We start from the raw sequence: 11,297 nt of genomic DNA on the forward strand, positions 1-11,297 counted from the left end.
CGGGCGGATCACGAGGTCAGGAGATCGAGACCATCCTGGCTAACATGGTGAAACCCCGTCTCTACTAAAAAATACAAAAAAACTAGCCGGGCGAGGTGGCAGGCGCCTGTAGTCCCAGCTACACAGGAGGCTGAGGCAGGAGAATGACGTAAACCCGGGAGGCTGAGCTTCAGTGAGCTGAGATCTGGCCACTGCACTCCAGCCTGGGCCACAGAGCGAGACTGTCTCAGAAAAAAAAAAGAAAGAGTGCTCAGGGAAATGTAAAACCATATACCAATCCCTGTGGTTTTTATTATGAACCCATCCAAACACTCTTGAAATAGTGGCCTTTAAAAGAAATATCTTTGCTGTAGGGAAACCCATTCAGCTACATTGTGATCATTGGAAAGCAAACTTGTAAGTGGAGATGCTGGTAGATGAACTCTGATGACCATGTTACAACTGTGCCACCATTCCATCACCAACCCAGTCTCTCTCTCATCCCAAGAGATAGGATGGAAAAGCGGAATTTTAGGGAGTATTCAAAGGGCTTCTGTATGCACCCTTTTTTCTCTTCTCACACAATCGTATACAACTCAATCACTTTCACAAATACAACTTCCTACCCAGTGCTTGTCTCTCTCATGGAAAAGCTAAAGAGGCAGAGAGTGAGAGGTTGGCAGGGACTTGGGAGGCAGAGCAAGGGGAAAGGAGTTGGAATGGGGAAACAGAAAGGGACAGGAAGAAGAGACAGGGCCAAGGATCTGTCTTTTGTGTTTGCAGGACTGTCCCATTCTGACATAGAAAATGCTGGGGTTGGAAGGTGACTCACAAATGTCTCTGCTGAAATCTGCAGTTGAAGCAATGGTAGTAATCCACACTGGGTTCCCTATGTGCCAACCATGATGAATGTTCTCAGTGCTGTACATATCTCAACATTTAATCTTCTCAGCACATGTGTGAAGTCACCTTACAGACCCCATTTACAGATGGGTATCTGAAAAGTTCAGTAGCTCTGCAGAGGCCATGATAGCACTCAAGACTTTCCTGTAAGAACGATGAGAAGTCAAGACTAGGATGACATGACCTGATTCAGGTTTTAAAGGATCCTTTCCATGGAGAATGGGTTGTAGGGGCCAGAGGGAAGATGGGACAGTGGTAGAGGTGGGTGCCTGGTGGGAGCTGCTTGAGGAGGAAATGGGAAGTGAGGACAGGAGACAGCAAGCATGGACGAGCTTTTATAAAACATTTAAATTTAAATTTTAAATAAATATTGTGTATATTTAAGGTGTGTGTGATGTTTTGGATGTTTTGTGTGTATCCTTACAGTGAACGACTGACTGCAGCCAATCAACGGAACATATCCTTTTTGTGTGTGGTGAGAACAGTTAAGATCTGCTCTCTTTGCACATTTCCTTCTTGTTTTTCCTTTTTTCTTTTCTTTTTTTAATATCTTTTTACCTTTTTTTTATTATTATACTTTATGTTCTAGGGTACATGTACACAACATGCAGGTTTGTTACATATGTATGCATGAGCCCTGTTGGTGTGCAACACCCATTAACTTGTCATTCACATTAGGTGTATCTCCTAATGCCATCCTTCCCCTCTCCCCCCACCCCACAACAGGCCCTGATGTGTGATGTTTCCCTTCCTGTATCCATGTGATCTTATTGTTCAATTCCCACCTATGAGTGAGAACATGCGGTGTTTGGTTTTCTGTTCTTGCGATAGTTTGCTGAGAATGATGGTTTCCAGCTGCATCCATGTCCCTACAAAGGACACGAACTCATCCTTTTTTATGGCTGCATATTCCATGGTGCATATGGGCCACATTTTCTTAATCCGGTCTATCATTGATGAACATTTGGGTTGATTCCAAGTCTTTGCTATTGTGAATAGGGCGCAATAAACATACGTGTGCATGTATCTTTATAAGTAGCATGATTTATAACCCTTTGGGTCTGTACACAGTAATGGGATGGCTGGGTCAAATGGTATTTCTAGTTCTAGATCCTTGAGGAATTGCCACACTATTTTCCACATCTTTTTTTGAGATGGAGTCTCACTCTTTTGCCCAGGCTGGAGTGCAGTGGCGCCATCTTGGCTCCCTGCAACTTCTGCCTCCCAGGTTCAAGCAGTTCTCCTGCCTCAGCCTCCCCATTAGCTGGGACTACAGGCATCCGCCACCATGCCCGGCTTAGTTTTTGTATTTTAGTAGAGACAGGATTTCACTGTGTTGCCCAGGCTGATCTTGAACTCCTGAGCTTAGGCAATCTACTCGCCCTGGCCTCCAAAAGTGCTGGGATTACAGGCATGAGCCACCATCCCCAGCCCTTCTCTTTGCACATTTCAAACATACAACACAGAATTAGCTACAGTCACCATGCTGTACCTTGGGCCTGCAGAACTTACTCCTCCTGCACTGCTGAAACTTCATGGCCTTTGCCCAGCATTGCCCCAAGTCCCCACCCCAGGGCCTGGCAGCCACTCTTCTCCTCTCTTCCTAATGATTCAACTTTTAAATTATTCTACATAGAAGTGAGATTAAGACATGGCGAGGGCTTTCAGAAGTTTTGATGTGAGAAGGTGTGGAGCAAGAGTGCACAGGGAGTAACAGGGGCCTGCCTTTTTGGAAGAGACCTCCTGGGTAGGTAACTTGTGTGTGGATGGGAGTATCCAGCAGAAAGCACAGGCTCAGTCAGCAGGTCACAGTGCAGCAGAGATGGACACATGTTCCTGAGCAGGCAGGGGGCGAATCCTAAGCACTGGAGGAGGGGGTGACCTTGGCCAGAATGGCGAGACAACAGGCACAGCTGTAGGGAGGCCATAGCCTGGTGGAGGGGAGATGAGGGCCTGCGTCTTGATTGCATAATTTCTCACGGAAGTACGAGGCAGTCTTATTTTAGTCTGATATATAAACAACTGGGTAACTGCTCCAACATCTGAGCTATGAATTAGGAGAGTGTATTTGACACATGAGCATGACCGACCGGGCTCACTAAAGCCATGCCACACAACCTAAAGAGGACCAGCCAAGGACACAAATGTAGCTCCTACCTATAAAACGAAAGGAAGCACATTTCCAGTTTAAATTTCCCATCTGGACCCACTTTTCAGTCTTCAAGGAAATATTTTGAAATCCGTTTGTAGAACACGTCCACTTGCACAGAAAGCCCCACAGTGACGATTGGCACAGAGCTGGTGCTCAATAAGACTCTCCTTCTGCTCCTGACTTCTTTTGCTTTTTGAGACACAGTCTCACTGAGTCACCCAGGCTGGAATGCAGTAGTGTGAACTTGGCTCACTACAACCTCGACCTCTCAGGCTCCAGCAATCCTCCTGCCTCAGCCTCTCGAGTAGCTGGGACTACATGGAAGTGCCACCATGCCCAGCTAATTTTTGTATTTTATGTAGTGAGGGGGTTTTTCCATGTTGCCCAGGCTGGTCTTGAATTCCTGAACTCAAGTGATCCACCCGCCTTGACCTCCCAAAGTGCTGGGATTACAGGTGTGAGCCACTGCACTTGGCCCCTGTTCCTGACTTCCTGTCAGCCCTCTGTTAATTTCCAAATGCATTTGCCTCTTCATCCTCACACCAATCTCATGCATTGCATAAAAGATAATGAAGATTTGTCCATTCATTTCCTCACTTATTCAGCTCCCATTTGATGAGTATGTACCGTGCGCCTGGCACCATGCGGGTGCTGGGGATGCAGGTGTGTATGACACAGCCTCTGACTTAGAAGAGTTCAGTATCTAGTTGGGAAGAAGGACAACATAGGTGTAAGTGTGCCACACAAGTGATAAGGGCTAGATCCAAAGTCTGTCTAAAGTATTTGGGAACTCTGATGTAAAAGTACCTATTCCTCCTTTAGGTAAGCATAAGGATGTCTTCCCATGTTGTTTAAGTTGCATTGTGAGGGGTAAATAGAATTTTGCTAAGCAGGTATGGTTGGGAAGAGGATCGCAGGAGGTGCAGGAAAGCAATTATGAAAGCGTGTGTGAGAGGGTCTAGGTGAAGGGGTGGCCAGTCCCTCCACACCTGTGGACATTTCTCGTCAGGTTGGACGAGAGACTGAGAAAAGAAAGAGACACAGAGACAAAGTATAAAGAAAGAAAAGTGGGCCCAGGGGACCGGCGCTCAGCATACGGAGGACCCACGCTGGCACTGGTCTCTGAGTTTCCTCAGTATCTATTGATCATTATCTCTACCATCTTGGAAAGGGGGATGTGGCAGGACAGTAGGGTAATAGTGGGGAGAGGGTCAGCAGGAAAACATGTAAACAAAGGTCTCTGTGTCATAAACAAGGTTAAGAAAAGGTGCTGTGCTTTTATGTGCACAGTACACAAACATCTTGGTGCATTAAAGAGCAGCATTGCTGCCAGCATGTCTCACCTCCAGCATCAAGGCAGTTTTCTCCTATCTCAGTAAATAGCACATACAATCGGGTTTTATACTGAGGCATTCCATTGCTCAGGGACGAGCAGGAGACAGATGCCTTCCTCTTATCACAACTGCAAAGAGGCCTTCCTCTTTTACTAATCCTCCTGAGCACAGACCCTTTATGGGTGTCGGACTGGGGGATGGTCAGGTCTTTCCCTTCCCATGAGGCCATATCTCCCCAGGCTCACACATGGGGAGAAACCATGGACAATACGTGGCTTTCCTAGGCAGAGGTCCCTGCAGCCTTCCACAGTGCATTGTGTCCCTGGGTACTTGAGATTAGAGAATGGTGATGACTTTTAACAAGCATACTGCCTTCAAGCACTTTTTTAACAAAGCACATCCTGCATAGCCCTAAATCCATTAAACCTTGAGTCAACACAGCACATGTCTCTGCAAGCACAGGTTTGGGGCTAGGGTTACAGATTAATAGCATCTCAAGGCGGAAGAATTTTTCTTAGTACAGAACAAAACGGAATCTCTCATGTGTGACACAGTAACAGTTTGTTCTCTCTTTCTTTTCTCCACACTAGGAGGAGAGTGAACCGGGAAGGGTTAGGGAAAGGATGCACCAGTCATGGTGGTTCACAATGTGGACTGTGGGGCCAAACTGCCCGGGTATGGATTTTGGATCTGCAGCTGATTTTGAACCAGTTACCTCACCTTTCCAGGCCTTTTCTTTTCAGTTTCCTTCTCTCTAAAAGAATATTAATACCTCCTAGCTGTGGCAGAGACACTGTGCTCACCAAACGTCACATGTGATCATCCAAGTTTCTCAGTTTTTCTTTTAGTTGGGTTAGGAATGAGCGTGTGACTAGTTCTGGCCTTAATGGACTACGTGTGGAGTGTCAGCTCCAAGCTGAGCTGGTAAAGTGCCTGTGTGACTCACCTGTCACTTTTGTTTTTCCTTGTGTGGGTGCCTTGGAGGCCATGTGTTTCATGTGATAAAACTACTGGAGCTTCTCTCAGCCTGGGTCCCTGAGTGACAATGTGGAGCAGAGCTCTCTTGGCTCCACATTGCACACATCGTGAAAAATAAACCTTTGTGTGGTAAGCTATCGATATTTTAGGGTCAGTTTGTTACTGCAACTTAGTTTGCCCTATCCTAAGCAGTACATTACCAGTTAGTGCCGTATAAGAATCAAATGAGTTAACTTGTAAAGCATTTAGAACAACACCTGGCATACAATGAGTGCTACACGAGAGCTTGTTAAACTAAATACAAGGATAGAGGGTGGGGAGTGCTGAGGACATGGCAGGAGTTAAGCCAGCACAATTTGGATCGTAAAAAAATCTTGTATACATAAAAAGGAACTTAATTTTTAACTAGAGGAGTATATTAAAAGTAGGTAAGTACTTTGTCAATGTGGACAGAGAGAGTAAAGGCAGTGCCTGGCACATACAAATGCTTGGTGATGACTGCCCTGGTTGTTTCACTGTTGTCTTGCAATCGCAGGAGTTCCCTGACTGCTGGGTAGGGGCAGAGCGGAGAGCGATGAGAGTGCAAGTTACTCATCGAAGGAGAGGTGGGGACACCAGCCACAACCTAAAGCTGAAGGCTGTTATAAGAATTGTGTTTATTAGTTTATTAATTTGGGGAGGTGGTGGTGGCTATTTATGAAATAGGGTTTGTGCCTTAGCCCTACTGTGTGCAGATCACCGCCACTGGGGCTGGAGAATCTATAAAACGAAGACTGTGTGAGACCAAGTCATGGAGTCATTGTTAGAGCCTGGGGAGAGCTGAAAGCTACACTGGAAATATTCTGTCTGTATAGCCCTCCTTGCCTCACCAATGAAGAAACTGTCCCCGGAAAGGCTGACTTGCCTTCCTGCCCAGCGGCTGCTCTGCGGGGATGAAGGGCTGAGGCTGCCTCTCCTTGCCTTTGCCTGCTGTCTGCACAACAGCAAGCACTTTCTCTTGGCCTTCTCTGCTTCAAGTAACCCTTAGTTCTTCTGGCTTCTATATTTTCATCCCAATAATCACTTATTGTTTTATCTTCCTGAACTTTTCTAGTATTCCCACATCCCTCCCAGATTGGAGCTTTGGTTAGACACAGAGACAGTCAATGTCCTGCAATGTATGGTTCACTCAGACTCGATTATTTGAGACAAGTTTAATAAAAGGGTCATTACAAAGATGTAAGCAGAGTAGAGCAAGCCAGACCGCAGAGCACAGAATCTGGGCACAGTCACGCCTCTCAGCTGCCCTGGGTCTGAGGCATGTATCCAGCCTGTGGTGACCTGCAGGGGAGAGCTGGGAGAATACCCTGTCTCCCCTCTCTCCTGTTCGACTCATGGGCTTAATCCAACTAGAAGCCAGAGGGCAAGGAAGTTACTGATATATCCTTTGTACTCAGCCTCCTGAGCACGAAGAGCTGTGGGGAGAGGCTGAACAGGGGATCTGGAGAGGCAAATGGTAGATTTCTGCACCATTAAATACAATGTGTGGGGGCCATTGTTAGGACTGAGTTTCTGAACCTGGCCACCACAGATCAGAGGAAGCCAGAACGGAGTCACCTGTGCCAGGTGCCACATAACCCAGCTGAGCCTAGAAATGGGCCTGTTTCCCAAAAAGAAAAACTGGGAGATTCAGAGCAACGAGTCCTAAGGGATCCAGTCAGCCTAAGTCAGTGACTCTATAAGGAAAGTGACTCTGAAACAACCCCTCTGCTTTTGGTTCCCTCTTTCTGCTTCTTCAGCCTCTTCTGCCTGTAAAGCCTGCCTCCTCTGCCCAGCTATCCATGCCCCTTTCATAGATGGGGTGCCGCCCAACTCATGAATCATTCATAAAAGCCAATTCGGTCTTTAAACACAATTTGTTGAAATGTTTTCTTTGACAGCTCAGATGAACGCAGTCCATAAAAGTTGGCTCAGAGACGAGTTTGCAGAGATGGCAGTGTGTTTGCCACCTGGCAGGTGCCACTAGCCGGGGCCTCCCAGCACTGTGTTTGGAGTCTCAGCTGTGGTCCCAGGTTCCAACTAGTGCTTATGCAGAGCCCAGTTTTCCCAGGGACTGGGCCCCTGTGTCACTGAGCAGTGGCTCTGGGTACACAGGAACAGAGCCGCTCTGCGACAGGAGCGCCCCTGCAATCCTCCAGGCTTAACCTCATGGCAGCGCTGCGGCTGTGTGCTCTTGAGAGACATATGTAGAGTAGGGTTTTCAAACCTCAGTAGCACAGAACCCCAGAATGCTCCTGTCACACTTGGCCAAGTCGTCTAAGATGCTTCCCTTGCACCGCCTGTCTCCGTTGGGGAGGAGCTACAGCTACTTGTGATCATTTAAATGGAAAAGGAGTAAGTTTCCAAAACCTTTAGAAACAAAAAGAACTGAGAGTAAATTCTCCAGTTTGGGGCTGACTGTTCCGTCAGTTCCTTTTGGTTTTAGAGCCTCCCTGGAAAAGGAAAAGGAAAGCATTTAACTTTGTTTCCGTCTGTATGCACAGGACGGATTGTGATTGCTTTTAATCAAAAACCTCTAGCAAATCCCAGGCTCTTAGAACTGGAAGGTACCTAGAGGCTCATGGGTTTAAACACTTCAATGTGCAGAGAAGGAAACCGAGAACCCCCCAGAGGTGGAACAACACTCTCAGCATCACCCTGGGAGGCAGTCTCACACTGGACACGGTTTGCTCGTGTCCCACATTTCCCTTGTGTTCCCTTTGACATAGAAACGAAATAACTCGAGTTTCTTTTCTGTGATGCTGTGGGGGTTTAGCTCCTTCCCCCAGTTGCTGCTGCAATTTCATAACCAGTGTCCGGTGGCTGCTGCCAGCCTCTGCGTGTGGGAGCTGCTGCCCCTGGCGTCTTGCCTGTGCTTTGGACCATGCCTGGAGGCTGTTCCCACGCCTCTTTGCTGGAGTGCACGTTGAGCCTCCCCTTTAGTCTCCTAGTGCAGAGGACTCAGGGAGGTGATGACAGTCTCCAGGCACAGAGACCGGCTCATGGCCACACTGCACTGCAGGTTCACTCAACATCTGTTAAAAGTTTGGGTGCTGGCAATTTAACAGTTCACAGAACTGTCACTGCCCTACGACCTTCCACTTTAGGGCCAGTCCTCTTTATCCACAAGGTGCTTTCTCTTTCCTTCTGCCTGACCCCACCTTGAGAGGCACCTGGGTCCCCAGAGCAGTGTCTTTTCTTTTAAACAAATAAATCTGTCCAAGAAAAGTACTTCTTTACTTGATTTTCTTGCACAGTGATTTTCACAGTGTGGTCAGCAGACAAGCAGCCAGAGGATCGCCTGCACATGTATAGGACAGCAGCAGACCGGAGGTCAGAACTGGGATGTGGGAATCTCTGTCGCACAGTCTGAGAATCTCTGTTGCACAGCAATTAAACTCCTGCCTGTCTTGATGTTCCATCTCTTCTAGGCCTGTGCATCTCTGCATAAGCAAGAGGCCCAATAAAGTGCTTTCCCAAACAAAAGAAAGTTACTCCCAGTAAGTTCAAGGAAAAAACAAAAATAATCTAAGATTTCTGACTTTTTGAAGACATTGTTTTTTAAAAAATGGATCATGGTGTAGATATCAAACTGTATAGTATTTAGACTCCATTGAATGTAATAAGTGATGTAACAGCTTAAAAGAAACATTTACAGTAGGCTGAGAATGACATCCTTTGCAGTCACTTACACCTAGAATGAAAAGTGCTGGAAGTCACCTGGGAAGTGTGCTCATTGAGGAGGGAGGTTTCCTAAATCCTTTTGGTGGGGACCTGAGCACCAATATTTGAAGACTGCTGGTCTATCCCATCCAAGCTAGCTACACTCCTTGATGTAAACACCACTTGCGATATGGCTCCGTTACATCTCCAGGTTCCCTGGGAGCCGGGCTGGCAACTTCCCCCACCTCTATGCACCCCGAAAAACCTGCAGGACCTGAATGCATGCGGGGCACTGGCTCATCTGTCAGTCTGTGCCCTGTGTCTGGCCTGAAACACCCTCCTCCAAGCTGTGTGGCATCCCCCACCCATCCGCAGCCTCCGTCAGCTCCCACGACTCTACCTGGCTCCCTTGAGAGGGAGGGCAGTGCTCGGCGGCTCTCTTGCAGGACTCCCCTTGCGCTCGCCTCCTGGTTTCCTGCGGTGTTTTCTCTGCTAGCACCTGAGCTCCTCAGGGGCAGGCACCTCCACCTCCCTCGTTTTGCCCTCTCTCCATTGCAGGTGCTTTTGTTTAAGTCATCTGGTAACTGGTTTCATTTCTCCTTGGGTAGCAGTTTTAACATTTTTTCTTGTTCCTTAAGACATCGATATATGTCACTTTGTCACTATTCTATGTGTCTGTGTAAAGCATGTAATGCACATTGTCAGAGTAGTCTACTTTGCTGAATGCTCATAGAAAGTTGGTATGCACATTTTCCCCTCCGGGACGACTCACCTCGGGCTGGTGCTGCACTGTCCCTTCCCTTCTCTGAGCATACGCTGCTCCTTGGATCAGCTAGCGAGGCCCCCATGTGCCGATGGAGCCACCCACAGACGGAGTTCCACCCTTGGATGGAAACTCGGAGGAATCCACACACAGCTGTTGGCTGAATCTTTATTTGACTTTACCAAGCAAGTAAAAAATTATGATTCAATGTCTTGCGTAGTGACTTCAGGTGAGAAAAGATGGTGGGATACCCCCCCATTTGTTGGAGGCTCTGCACCCCAGTTGTCACTAAATTCCAACTTCTGCTGCTTCTGTGGTTGGTTCATTGATGTTCACATCTTTCCTGCTGTGTACGTGTTTTTCTAATATATGTATACAATTATTGAACAATCTCAGATCACTGTGGATAATAGTGCCTAAGATCTTAAATAAATGCCATGTTTCTTCCACGATACAATAGATATGGAGGCATGCCTCATCGGGATGTTTGGGATTTTATATCATTACTTGCGTCCTTAAAAAATTGGATTTTAGGGCCGGGCGCAGTGGCTCAAGCCTGTAATCCCAGCACTTTGGGAGGCCGAGACGGGCGGATCACGAGGTCAGGAGATCGAGACCATCCTGGCTAACACGGTGAAACCCCGTCTCTACTAAAAAATACAAAAAACTAGCCGGGCGAGGTGGCGGCGCCTGTAGTCCCAGCTACTCGGGAGGCTGAGGCAGGAGAATGGGGTGAACCCGGGGGGCGGAGCTTGCAGTGAGCGGAGATCTGGCCACTGCACTCCAGCCTGGGCCACAGAGCGAGACTCTGGCTCAAAAAAAAAAAAAAAAAGAAAAATTTCAGAGGTATTCCTATGCCAAATCTCAAAGAGTATATGCATCCATGATAATAAAATAAAGCTATACTTTTCAGCAGATGGCCCTGTAATGTACATATCAGTCCTCTAATTTTCTTGCAGTTTGATTATTCATTTTACATCATAAGAAACCTATTAGTATTCTCTAATTATAACACTTTTTACTGTAATTCTCACTTGTCTCTATGAGTCAGTTTTCTTCATCATTGCAGAGATGGAAATTTCTGTGGGGACTACGGCTGATGTAATCAGATGTTGATGAAATGCCCGTAAGACTCTCATACAGGCAGCATCACACATCCTTCCTCTTTCACCACGTGTCATTCCCCACCATGAAATGAAACTTCCATAACTGACTTATGTCTCAAACTCTTCTCGGATGTCTGGCCCTCCTTACATTAAAACAATTCCTTCATTTCATCACCGACCACCGTCAATTATGATTATGATTATTTTGCTGTCCTCCTGCTCTCTTAGCATAGTATGAATTTCTTTGCAGCATCCATGAGTGAAGGATGTTCCTTTATCTATACTTTTTCTTATCAAGTAGTAAGACCAAGAAAGCGGTTAGTATGCTTCTAGTTGCCCCATGGGTGTTGAAAACCATTTTTTCAACTACATTTAATTATCTTCAAGCAATAATGTTTCAT

The sequence above is a fragment of the Colobus angolensis genome, unplaced genomic scaffold (genome assembly GCF_000951035.1).
Source record: "Colobus angolensis palliatus isolate OR3802 unplaced genomic scaffold, Cang.pa_1.0 Scaffold155, whole genome shotgun sequence".
NCBI lineage: Eukaryota > Metazoa > Chordata > Mammalia > Primates > Cercopithecidae > Colobus > Colobus angolensis.